The sequence below is a fragment of the Pezoporus flaviventris genome, unplaced genomic scaffold, assembly GCF_033815535.1.
Source record: "Pezoporus flaviventris isolate CSIRO_AGI_PZ_B2104156 unplaced genomic scaffold, CSIRO_AGI_Pfla_v1 ptg000031l, whole genome shotgun sequence".
Classification (NCBI taxonomy): domain Eukaryota; kingdom Metazoa; phylum Chordata; class Aves; order Psittaciformes; family Psittacidae; genus Pezoporus; species Pezoporus flaviventris.
In genome coordinates, this window is record NW_026892579.1 from 54,795,779 (window position 1) to 54,809,548 (window position 13,770).

Consider the following 13,770-nt stretch of genomic DNA (forward strand, 5'->3'; position numbering starts at 1 on the left):
TCCCGGCCGCCCCCACTGCCGCCAAGATGGCGCCCACTCCCCCTACCCCTTCTCGGGGGGCGGCGGGCCCGCGGCTTCCCCAGCGCCTCCGCCCCGCGGTGCTGCCGCTTGGGTCAGGCCGGGCCGATCCGAGCCGCGGCGAGGGGCCGGCGACGGGAGGGGAAGATGGCGGCTGAAACCGACTGAGGAGGAGGAGGAGAGATCCGACCCGGGCCGTGGCTGCCTCCTCCGTCACCGCCCCCCTCGTCCTCGTCCAGCTCCGCCCCGTCCCACCGGGAGGGAAAGCGGCGAGCGAGCCGGAGCCCCGCAGCCGCGCCGCGCTGCCCAGGCAAGGGGCCCCGGGTGCCCGGGAGCCCGGCAGCGGGAACCGGGGCCCCCAGAAACGCCCGCCGCCGCTCGTGCTCCGGTCACCGCGATCGCCGCGGGGGCTGCTGCGAGCCGGCAGCCCCCCCCGGGCCGCCCCCGCCGCCTGGCCGGGGGAGTCGCTGTCGCGTTGCCCGTTGAGCTCGGCGGCCTCAGCCCCGGCGGGGGGAGGCGGCTGTCACCCAGGCAGCGGCGGCAGGTGAGTGGCGCCCGGCCGCGCCGCAGCTGGCGGCGGGGCGGGAGGACGGGCGGGCAGGCGGAGGGAAGGGGGGGGGGCGGCCCGGGCTCCCCGCCGCGCAGGGCGGGGGTGTGTCTGGCGGGGTCGGCACACCGCCCCCGGCCCCCGCAGAGCCCCTGGCCTGCGGGGAGGTGCAGCTGTCACGGGGGGACGACCCGGCCCCCCGCCCCGGGGCTGCCATGGCGGCGGGCGGAGCGCGGAGGGGCGCCGCGGCCTCCCCCCCCTCCTCCTCCTCCTCTCCCCCCTCGCCCGCCCTCCTTCTCTCACGGGGGGCTGAGAGGGCCGCCCCGGGAGACCCTGCGCGGAGAGCCTCTCCGGTCCGGGCACCGGAATCCCAGCCCTCCCTTTCCTTTATAACCCCTCACCCCTTATTAATGTAAAGTTGATTGCAAAAGTGAAAAAGCAGTTTTTTTCTCTTCTCGCCCCCACCCCCCCCCCCCCACCCCCAGCCTCTTCCCGGCTGGAAGATGGCTGAGGGGAGGCAGCGGAGCCGCGGCCGGGCCTGCGGGTACCCGCGGACTTCCCCGGGCAGGGAGGACGCTTCGTTTGGTGGCGGTTTAGGTGACAGCTCTTTGTCTGCGTTGTGGCATCGCATGTCCCCCCCCTCGGTGTGTGTGTCTGTGGTCCCCAAAACCACCTCCAGCCACGGCAGGGCGGTTCTGGTTATCAGAGGAGGCAAGTAAGTTGAGGGCTAAGGCAGCGGTGCGGTTGTCAGGGAAAGGTGGGGGTGGCCGTGAGGTACCGGGTGCGTCTTGGGGCCATCGAATCAGGGAACAGCCGAGTTGTCAGGCAGGGTGTGTGGGGAATTGGGCTCCCTGAGGGGTGTCTGAGCTTCCAGGTTTGGGGGGCTCCGCAGGAGGCTGGTGGTGTATCTAATGTCTGCCTCCCTGCTTCTGGCAGAGTGCTTGCCCTAAATTTGCTTAATTTCTCTTAGAGGCATGGACCAGCACCCGACTGCGAATAATCCTAAATACCTGCGGTGCATATGCAAGTGGTAGCCCTGGCTTGTGCAGTGGTGGGGCTCCAGCCGCTGGAATATGACATTTAGTGGTAGAAAAATCTGTTTGTGGAAAGGCTGTTTCCTTCCGATGTAGGTTGCTAGACATGCTTGAGCCCTCTGGTTTCCGAGGTGCGTTTTGACCTTTCAGTGGCTGAGAACTGGATCGTGTGTGTTGGGTAATGATCTTCCAGTGTCTTTTGCACCCAAAAGATCATGTTTGCAAAGGTGGAAAGGTGTTTAGCACTGGCTGGGGCTGCTGCTTGCTTCTGCTGGAAGGTTAATCAGCGTACAGTAGATATCAAATGTTCACTACCCACGTATGGCATAGCCAAAAAAAAAAAAAAGAGTGACACAGCAAAGTGTATTAAAACTGGAAATTTGGACTCGTGTGGGTGGTGCTTGTATGTTCTTCACCCTGTCTCATGGCTTGTGTTCTTTGTGTTGCTGGTTTAGACTGAGAAAAAAAAAAAGACTGGGTTTGTGTGGGCTGGCAGGATATACTTATATATGTGTGTGTAAGAGTTGTATGTGTCTATATATAAGGAGTAATATACCTGCTGAGTTCTAGCAGCAAGATGATAAACGTATATGAACAAAGAAGATGCTTCATATACTTGTCTGGAAATGTGCTGTCCCACTGCGGTTTGGAGGTTATGATCTTCTGCTTGTAGAATATTTCAGTAAACGTGTATGTGTTCTGAACTCTCTACGCTGTGCCCATTGGCTTTCTTACACAAGAGAAAGTAAAAAATACATGTACGTATGGAAGTACATGTAGTATGTGATACAGGTGTAGTTATGTACCTGGGCCTCTTGCAGTGCAGGAGGGAGAGAAGTGTTATAAACCAGGAAAACTTGGATACAAAGCCACAAATTTACAGGGAAGCTTGAAAAGTGGTGTAGTATCTGCAGCTTTGCAGAGCTGTTTTGTGAAAATTATTAAAGTTCAAGTTGCCACTTAAGGGGACAAACAGCTCTTGATGGTAGATAATAAAACAGTAGTAACTCTGGCAGTACTGCACCTGGCTCCAAGCCGATGGGCATGATGAAATGTTAAATCTCAACTTATTTGCTCAAGATGGGTATCTGTTGTTTGAAACGTGTTGCCAAACAATATGGCAGCACAAATCCTTGCTTCCAAAACAAATAGGCTTCCTGAGACGCGAGTGGAGGTTTGGCTCTTCGGAAGGCAAGCGTTTACTTCGTATTCTCTGCGGGCCAATTTTGATTTTTCATGTGTTTTCCCCAAGCCTTGCCCTCTGATAATGCTACGACACATGCTCACAACTGCATGACTAATTCATACAATTAGTCATACACTTCCACTGTAGATTTATTGGAGCAGTGTCACTGTTCTTCTGTTGTAAAAGTCTGTATTTGGGAACATTGTGCCCGCTGTTGACTTGTCTTGGGTCTCTTGGCGGGGTTGTTGGGTGGGCTGCTATGAACATTTGAAGCCTTGAGGATAATTAAGCTTAATTATAGAAGCATATTTTTCAAGGAACATATCTGCTGGAGATCAGCACCTTGTTGCTTGTTAATCTGAGGGGGGTAATTTGCATGAGACTTTGCAATGATTGTTAGAAATGAAGGTGTGAGTGCTACTACTAAAAATATCCCGTCTCCTACATAAATAGTTTGCCAGCTGAAAAACAGTATATTTTGTATAAGGAAACTATTTATATGACGAGTTATTCTTGTTTTGCTCGGTTGACTGTTTCTTTGAAGCATGGTTCTTATCTCTTTGATCAAAGGAATTTAAAAAAATAGTTTTTAAAGTGGATTCTGCCTTTAAAGACAAGATTTTAAGCAGGAAGGGCTTGGACTAACAGATAAATATTTTAAGCAGGTATTCCTGAAAGGCCAGTGCAGTGTGTAATACCCCGTAGCATGTGGCCATTGCTTCTACATAGGATCTTTAATTGCTGGCAGATGCAAACAAGCAATTTTTTTATTGGCGGTTCTATGTTATTTGTATTGCTGCAGCATCCAGGAACCCCAGGCACAGGCTGGGTTTTCAGTGGAGTAGGAGTGAGGCAAAAATGGAGCGAAAGTGCACTCCACTTCCCAAAACTTTCAGCCTAAACCTAGAGGCAGAGGAGCAGAGTTGTGAAGGGGAAGCAGCTGGCTGGTGGTGGTCAGCAGTAGACACAGTCTGTGAGCAACATAAATACGGAGTTTTGGGGTTTATTTTTAATCATGTTGCAGCAAACAAGTGCTTCATCGTCTTCTGGGAGCTGATTGCCTGCTGTTGTGCTGCTGAAGCTGGGCTGAGCCCACCGCCAGGGCTGATCCAGCCCCTCAGAGCCACGGTGGGTGAGGGAGGATGCACAGGACCAGCTCTGCTGATGGGTCTGAGAACAGCCGGGAGCTTTAACCTCTTTCCCTGGCACAGCAGGAGCTGGAATAGGATGTTTGCCTGTAGCTGCAATATTAAAAATTATGGCTTGCTTGTAAATGGCTTCAACTCTTTGCATACGTAGCCTTACACATGTGAGTCAGGGTGATGCAGAACAGGTTTTTACCACTATGGCAGCATCTCCATATAAAGTTTGACCATTTGAAATGCTGCGGCTTTGCTGTGGGACAAATTTTAAAGGACTCAGAGGCCTGGTCTAGGTATAAAGGATGTGTCAGCACCATGCACTTCACCTGGGCTCCTGTCATTTACAAAGGAAAAAAGAAAACCAAAACTGCTGAACTGGTTTGGAGGTTCTTTAAGCCTGAACTAATTTACCAGGCTGGGAATGTAGGTTAGAAACTAGGCTTCGCTTGGCTTTGGGCTAGTGCCAGTATGCTCCGCAGGGAAAACACAGGCTAAATAGCTTCTGCGCTGATAATCCTGCAATACCATTCCTACTGTTTCCCCTGAACAGATAGGTAGGTTCTCATGCAGTTGACCTAATTGACTGGGAAGCAACTCCAACACATCTCAGCACAAGGAGCAGCAGGATGTTTCCCTTAGATGCTCTTGGGTGAGCGGGGGGAAAAAGTAGGGATGGACTTTTGTGCACAGACCTCACCCAATTGCTCAGGTCCAAGGGATGAGGTTGCAAGGCCTAAACTAGGTAGATTTGTTAACCAACTTAGGTAAATCTGCACATAGATATTCTTAAATCTGTTTAAACCTGCTTACTGGTTTATTATGTTCTGTAAGCTGAGGCAAGCTGTCCTGGCAGTCGTGTTTAAACCAGTGTGTGTGTCTGCGCAGAGATTTGCTGTGATTTAGTGAAGCTGATGCAAGTTGCTGAGTTACAGGAAGGTGATCTAGGAAAGCAAAACAGAGCAGTGTATACGTAAGTCAGCAGTTTGCTAGCTTGCCTTGGTTGGTGATCTCTATAGTATTCATATTTTGCTCTAAGGATCCACAAATTGTCAGCTTCTTAAAGCTGATCAGTGGAGGGGCATAGATGGGTTTTTCTGCGGAGAAAAAGCCCTCAAGGGTTAGGTTCCGTTTTAAACAAGCGTCAGAAATGTTCCAGTCAAGACTGATCCTGCAACTAGCTTTTTTGTAACACAAATCACTAAAATACCTATTTTGAGCTATTTATGCTTATTTTTAATTATCTATAATGAAATATGCTATGAAACAAACTTTAAACGTTGTCTTTTTTGCTTATTTGCTCCCTCTCCCTTTTTTAATGTGACATCTGAAATCCCGAGAGTTCCATTTTTTTGGATTTTCAGAATGTGAGGACTTCAAAAATAAGGCAATATGCCAGGCAAGGCAAGAAGTAGGCTTTTTTCTTGTACTCGTATGATGAAACTATGAATGAGGAACTGTTTAAAACCCAAACAAATCAGTAGCTTTCCCACAGATGTGGAATTCAGGTCCTGATTGTGAATGGAGGGGTAAGTTTAGATCACAACACTACCCTAGGATCAAATGGTATTAAATGGTGTCACACATACTGAAATGGTTAGGTGTTGATAAAGTTATATACTTAGTGTTTTCTCTTGTGTGTAGCATGTGCTGTCTTTGGAAATAAGGGCCTCAGAAGGGGAGAGAGATTTCAACCCACAGCCTGGCAGTCCCCTGTCCAGAAGGTTTCAGAACAGTATTTGATGTTTCAATAAGAATAATAAAAAAGTAGTAGTATAATTTTTTCAATAAAAGTGCACTGAGAGTTTAACAGTGAAAACTGAATATATTTTTCTCTTTTATTTTCCTTTTCTGTTAACACTGTGTAACTGGTGGATTGAGGAAACAGAAGGGAAAAGCCCTGAGCTTTTCAGACCATTAAATCGGATTCATGTGTAAATTGTACAAGAAATCTTCCAGCTTGGACTGTGTAACTTCACTTACTTCTCATTTCTTGGGAATGCCATGCTTGCTACGTATCCTCCCTCTCTTCTTCTCTCCCCTGCAGCCCTTATTTTGCTCTTAATCTGAGACTTTTTATCTGGTTTTATCCATATACTTAAGAGACCTTGAATAAGTTCAGAGATGAACTCTTCAGTGGAAGCACTAGTCAGCCTCTGTCTTTGAAGTTGTTTTGTTTTTCTTTTTAACAAAAATCTGACTAACATGAAAAGGATTTTGACACATGCTTGTGACCAGTTATTTTAAATCCTACTGGCAAAATCGTGCGTGAAAATAAACAACCGCCTAGAGTTAAACCTGTTGTAGACTGGGTGGGTAAACTCAATCCCTTTGTCTTTCACGCCTTTCTTAAATGTGATGGCTGACAAGATGAGTTCTGGGTCTTCCCACTAATTCTGTAAACAGCTGGCAGTTACGCTACCTGCTTCTTTTTTATGAGCAGAGATTTCCAAGCAGAGTGTTCACAGGAAAGCTTGGCAGGATGAGTTCACCAGACTTTCCTCCATGCTCCAGCTGCGAATGGCGCTCAGCTGAGGGGTGAATACCAGACAAGTATTTTTTTAATGATGGAAGATGCTGCAGTAGGATTGAAGCAATTATAACTGGACACCTTGGAAACATTTATAGCAGAAACCAGTAGATCAGGCTGCATTCTCATACAATTTAGACATTCAAATTTAATAATTATCATAGAATCACAGGATAGTTTATATTGGAAGGGATCTTAAAGCTCATCCAATTCCAACCCCCTGCTACAGGCAGGGACACCTTCCCCTAGACCAAATTAATCAAAATGAAATGCTGCATGCATGTTAAGGGTATGACATTTTGGCATTTACAAATGTTACAATGTTCTTATATCTCAGCTTTTGTAAAATTTTATGACAATCTGCAAAATTGAGCACAAAATCCCAACATGTCTTGAAATGTCATCAGGGTGAAGCCTAATTTGCTATTGTATGAATAGTTAGAATTTCTTGAAATGGAACCGATGTGTGCAATACATCTGTTTGTGTCACCAAATGTCATTTTAAGAATGTTGGTTTATGGAATAAGTGAGAGCTGCTGGTGAAGGATCAGGTAAAACACCATGTTATGCGGGCCTCTGACTCACAGGGTAGGAACAAGGCCTGAAACCAGCTCTGCCTTTGGCAGCACGTAACTTTTGCTTTATTTTAAATTAAGGTTATGAAACTCCAGCATTTTAGAATATGTTTTTTATTTATACTGTTCGCAAGCTTTCTTGGTATGTTTTCAACTATATTCTATTGTCCAACAAATATTTTTCTACAGAGTTAGTTTTTAAATGTTCTTTGTGAAAAAACGGCTAGGTGATTTTTTTTTTTTTCCCTGGGTTTCTGAAATTGCATTCCCAGATTTGTGTTTTACTGTAATCAGCTAGTCTTCAGTGTGGAGTATCTGCTGAAGGCATAGTGGAAGTTGTGGGATCCCAGCACTTCTCTGACAGCTAGATTAATAGTTACGCCTTTAACCTTTAAAACAGTTCACCCAGACTTGGAGTCGGCATAAATTTCTGTGTTTCTGAAGATGCAGCGGTGATGATCCCTTTGATGGCCCAAAATAAGTGAAAAGAAAAGCTTTAATGAATTTAAAAATGCCATTGGAAGTAGCATTTGGCCTGATATTATTTGGCTTTTGTTGTTGTTGGAAATGGAAACAATACTGTATATACAAAGGTCACTGTATGGAAAATAACTGTCTAGTAAATATACTTTAATCTAGTTTATTTTTCAAGTACAGTGAAAATGGGAAAATAAACTATCTAAACTATTAATTACATCTGTTTCCATGTGACATAATGTGCTACAGTTTTCTGATGTTGTGGATGTTTCAATATAGCATAACAAAAAAGTACAATTTGATATCGCAGACTAGCACTACAACCTGGGGATTTCCATTATATCAAAAGCTATTTTGTTTGTAAAGCTGGACATTCAAAAGTTAGGAAAACCAGATGCAATTGTACTTGCAATTTTGTAGCCACAGGAGATTTTTCCATAGATTCTCTGACTTATTCACTGTATGGTTTGGACTAACAAAATGGAACGGATTAAGGTTGCACAGATGATCATCTATTACTGTATAACTATACTTTTTAGTGCTTGATTTTGCAACCTACTCAATTTTCTTCTAATGTTTTTAGGTGATAAGCTGCTTTGTAACATTCATTTTCAATATGAATGGAGTGTCACACAAGTATTGGCTACTTTTTGCAATGCCTCTGCAAGGCAAAGAAATATTATTCCAATTTTTGCCCTCCACCCCCCCCCCCCCCCCCCCCCCCCCCCAGGTGAATAAAACAGAATCACAGCTATCGGATAATTAGCCCAGGTAGCAGGGTGTTGGTGAAAGGTAAAAGGCACTTGACAGGCTATTCTCAACTACCTCGTGCACTTGACCGCTCTGTCTGTATATGTGGATTTATTAAATTGGGTGAAACTTTCCTTGAATTTGCCAGCAAACCTCCAGAGGCTTGGCTCCAGTGGTCTCTGCGTCACTGACAAGTAGCTCTGATGACAGGCATCTGATGGCTTTCGTTCTTTAGAGCAGAGTTTCCCCAACTGTGGCATGCATATGCTCGCAGTATGCATGCTGCTTTAGAACAGAGTATTTTGTGATGTGAAGGCAATTAAACTCCTGCTGCTGAATGTAGATCGGTTATTGCTCCATGCCTGGCACTGTTCAAGACCAGTTTGGATGGGGCTTTGAGCAGCCTGGTCTAGTGGAAGGTGTCCCTGCCCATGGCAGGGGGTTGGAACTAGATGACCTTAAGGTACTTTCCAACTCAAACTATTCTGTGATTCTATGATTCTACTGTGGGGCCCCTGATGGAGGTGGGTCCTTGGGGTGGCACTCAGGAGTTCTTGATGATTGCAAAGAGCCATCAAATTGGGGTTTGCAGTTGTGCTTGTGCTTCTGATTGAGATTGTAAAGGAGCAAGGATGGAGATGTTGGGTGAGGATGTGCAGTGAGTCCTATTTTGGGAAGCTGGGGTAAGCGTGGAAGATGGGGAGCAAAGGTTTTGGCATTCAGTGTTAGGGAGGTGGTGCAGTGTCATGGCTTGGTCAGGTCAGGTCAGCAGGGCTGGGCTGGTGCAGAAAGAGAATAAACATTGTTTTTATGTCCTGGTTCGTGGGGAATGTGGTGTGCTTTTTAGGTGGGGTGGGGACAGCACTGGGGTTCTCATTTTGGGGCACGGAAAGATTGATGACCAAGTCCTGCCAGGGAGAAGCGTTATCCAGTAGAAGGGCAGGAAGAAAGAAGCTGGTTTGGGAGGTTGAGCATGTGTGTACGTTGCTAAAAAAGCAGTAACACGTTGCTGGTGATGGCCTCCAGAAGAACTGCAGCCTTAGTTCCCAAACTTAGCACAGCCCTGCTTGTCGCTGCGGTTGTTGACTTGCTTATAGGTGTGTGTGCATGGTGCTACGTGCAAGGAGAGCTGGATTCCTGAATTCCTGCTCTTGCCACAGAATGTATGATTACAGAGATACCACGGACTTCTTGAAAACAGCATTAAATAACTTCTGAAGGGTTTTTAAGGAGGTATTTTGAAAACAAGAAGCATGCTTTTACTCTTGGGTTTCCTCCTGGATGCTGGAAAATACCTACATTCTGTAATTCATACATTTCACGTGCAACTGGCAAGTTGGAAATAAACTCTTTGGGGTCTGTGAAAGCAGTTTAAACAATTCTAGTAAAACAAGATTTTGATTTCATTGCAGAGGTTTAAAGTGCAAGGGTAAAATACACAGAGCAGCCATTAAAATTTAAAAAAAGCAACAAAACCCCCAAAGAATACTAGCCTGGAAATGTTTTCTTCCCTCTGTGCTGCCTATTAATCTGCTGACAGGGGAAACTTTGATACTAAATCCACTGGAGTTGCTGGAGTTGGGTGTTTGGCAGCATAGCACTGTCAGAGCTATTGCACCACTCCATCTGCCCCTGGAGTCATGGCTTGCTGCAAATTCATACACCTTTGAGAACTCCTGCTTGTTGGAACAAAGCCCCCTCACTGCCCAGAGACTCCTGGGACTTTTCACAAGTGTAAGCACCATCTCTGCGGAATAGGAAAATATTCCCATTTCACAGATGGGCACAGGCTTGTCCAGCTCGCCACGGGGAAATTTGGCAATCCAGTATTTGACCCCTTTGTATCTGCATTTACTCTTTGAACAGTTGGTCTGCAGTGTTTAGATTTTGTTTTAAATTGTCTAAATTGAATATAGCAATATAATTTTAATTTGTTTACCAAGAGAGTTCTTCAGATAGGCCTCCTGAAGTGCAAGGAATAAGAAACAACTGCTACTTGAAGACAGAAGAGCTGAGTTTGTTTCAAGCTGTTTAAAAGGCTTCAGCTCAGAGATAAGTGCGTATTTTACATCCTGATCAGCAACTTATAATGAGATTTAGAGCACTAAACGAGTTCTCTCCTAACCCGCAGAATGATGCATGTGGCTCAGCACAGAGCTATTGTTCTCATCAGCCCTCTCTGGTGAAATAATTTAGGAAATTGTGATGCTGCAAACTGGTTTTAATCAGTGAGTAGTTTCTACCTTCAGAAGATGTCTTCAGTAGATAGAAGGCATTTCTCAATGTTCACAGAGGTTTCTGCACAAGGAGGGTAGTTCTTGTGTTCCTAGCAGTGAGAAAGGGCTGTCTGGAACTTCAAACACATGAGCAGGCCGTAGGATTAAGTGTTCTCTGTTATGATGAGTGGAAGTTACATCTTCCAAGTGCTGGAAGTTTCTAAAAGGCTGTTCTGTTTCTCCATCACTAGAAAGATAATGAAAGAGTACAGGGAAAGAGTACAGGCAAGGAAGGCTCATGTTAGAGAATACAAACATGGAGAGCAGGAGAGCTGCTTTTTCCCTTTTGAGAAGTGAAACGGAGATGGTCTTCACAAAAATGCTACTAGGATCCTTGTGGATAGATCCACCCGTGGCTGGATGGCCATTCACTGGCAGGATGGGGTAGAACTATTGATAATTTTGATACAAAAATTGTTTTGATGCAAACTCAGATCATTTTGATGCTCTGAGGGCTGGAGCACGTTTGCTCTAGAGACAGGCTGAGAGAGATGGGATGTGAGGCAGAAGTTCTTCCCTGTGAGGGTGGCGAGGCCAGTGAGGCCCTGACAGGTTGGCCAGAGAAGCTGTGGCTGCCCCATCCCTGGCAGTGTTCAAGGCCAGGTTGGACAGGGCTTTGAGCAACCTGGTCTAGTGGAAGGTGTCCCTGCTTGTGGCAGGGGTTGGGACTGGTCCCTTCCAACCCAAACCATTCTGTGATTCATATGATTAATGATATTCAGAGGATTTGACTTTTTCTTCAGGTGGTGGCAGAGGTTCCTCTCCTAATCCAGCAGCTACATTCAGCTGGTTCTTGAAATTCTTATAATGTGGTTTTGAGAGCAACATGTGGTGAAGATGGAATAAAACAATATTGCATGTGGGGGAAGACTGTGTGATGCTGAGTGAGGGGATTAGATCACTTGCATAGAACCATCAGGTACTGGTGGCTATAATATTTATCATCAAGAATCCTTGTCTGAGCCTTGAGCTCTTTCCCTCCCCCTGTTTACAGCAGATTGTCAAAATTGAAGATGGTCTTTCTCCTCTTTTGCAGTCACTTGTGTTTCCAGAGATGGGTTTTTTTTTTTTCCTTAAGTATTGAAACCAGGCTTTTTTTTTATTCCAGCCTCATTTCCTACTGTGCTGTATAAGGCTGCTACATACTCTGTTCAAGGTCCCTGAAAATGTTATGAATAGTCTTATCTCTGTAAGCTCCTTGAATACATCGCTGGTTTTGTGTACCTGGCTTTTTTGAACCTTATCCTCATTACGAAAAAGTAAATAAAAAAGCCAAGAAAAAAAAAAAAGCCCTTATCTTTCTCTTCTTCTTCTTTTTTTTTTTTTTCCTTCCTGAAATGACCTATGAGAATTCTCATGTGGGAGTGAATTAGTGTGATTGTACTGGGAGACATGGCTGGCTGTGGCACAGACATGGATTTGCTAAAGCAGCACAGAACTCAGAAGCACAAAAGCTAGTTGGATTGAAATCACTTGGTATTGCTGTCTATAGAATAATTTAACTGGGTTTTTGTCTTTTGGTTTTGTGTTTTGTTGTGTGTTGGTTCCTCCCCCCCCCCCCCCCCCACTGGTGAGTACAGCTCTCAGGCCTCATTTTTACTACTGATTTCAGTTATTTATGCTATGAAATGGTAAAAGAATTATCAAAATGTTGTCTATGAAGTCAGTCCAGAAGGGCCTGAATGCACAGGTGATTGTGGATATGCTGCTGTTTGCTAAAGAACTTTTTAGGTTTCCTTGTTTTGAGATGGCTTGAAACAGGGTGGTATTTTTTTTTAGCTGAAGTAATTTGCTCGTCCTCCTCCTTGATTTTACACCTATCAAAAATGAACAAGCATGTCACGTATCAACCATTAATTAGCTGATCACAAAGCCCTTTGAACGTAACTGCGAAACTACGAACATAACTTAAACCAAAGTCCTCACTCTTTAAAGGGAGAAGAGTGGAACACACCTCTCCCTCCTCTCCCTGAAAGGCTTTGCTTCCAGCGGGTATCCTCGCGCTGCTGTGGGCAAAGACTCAGATGAATTATTTTGCACAATGAATGCATCCTTCTGAAGGATTTCTGGTGTTCCAAATGACTGGAATTCTCCCTGAAACTGTAGTGCATGTTTGGGAGGAGAAGAAAGTCTGTACAAAATACTGTCTTTGCACTCCGGAATCGCAACTGCTCCTGCTGGGCTTCTGAGATAGACTTGAAAAGGCATCTTGGCTTACATTATAGGTTAACCCAAATAAACGTTTAGTAAGTAATAGTAGTAATTAGTATTTATAATGAGGTAGTAACAGGCAACCTGAATTAGCCCAAGCTCCCATTGTGCCTGAAACTAAACAAACAAATAAGCTGCTTAGGGAGGGACTGCCATGATTCAAGTGTATTTGTCATTTCTTGCCTTACCTCTGAAATGTCTTGTAATATGATATTTGGTACACTTTTTTTTTAGCCATGCAAGCATTATATTTAATAATACCTGTGGTCTGCATTTTGCTTACCTTGGTTCCTGTGTGCTGATACACCCAAGCTGGGTTTAAGTTCTGTCTTCAACTGCCTTTAAATTCAAATAACCTTCACTGCAATTAGTAGCATTACTTATAAGATGTCACGTAAGAACCGTGGGCTGTAGTCTATTGCTGGCATGCTTGTGATTAAGGATTTTCAGAGTAAAAGTATATCAGCAGTTTTCATAGTCATGAAGTGTTGAGATAAATATTTGAGTAATCATAGAATCATAGAATAGATAGTAATGACTTAATGTGTATTTACAGTAAAAGAAAATAAGGGGAAAATAGCTGAAAAACCCTCCTGCTTGCTCAAGTATGTAATGTTTTTTTTACCCTTTTTCAGCCCTAGTTGCAATTTACTGTTTTGGACAGTGGGTCTTATGCAGCTACAACATTTTATCAAAAGTTTTTAGGAAATAGTATTTTAAAATTCAGAGTTTTGTTATGAAAATCACTTTGGGTGAGCTGTCTGTGTTCAACAGTAGACTCTTTATGAAGTCAGACATGAGCGGGGCAGATATAGCCATCACTGTAGCAATATAATTGTAAAATATGACATTTGTATTTGTGTTTTAATGGGAATTTGTTTAGTTACTACCTAGCCACTTCTTTAATATGTGCTGCATATGTAAGTGGGAAGTATTTAATAGCCTACTTGAGTGTTATTAACTATTTTTCATGTAAGCCTAATTTATTGAAGATGGCAATATCTATTAAACAACATTCACTTGCAGC

At 44.7% G+C, this 13,770-nt stretch overlaps 1 protein-coding gene across 1 annotated transcript in view; it reads left to right on the forward strand.

The window, feature by feature from the left end:
- PNOC (prepronociceptin) overlaps positions 1–13,770 on the forward strand; it is a 116,061-nt gene that overhangs the window by 75,026 nt on the left and 27,265 nt on the right. The window lies entirely within an intron of this gene.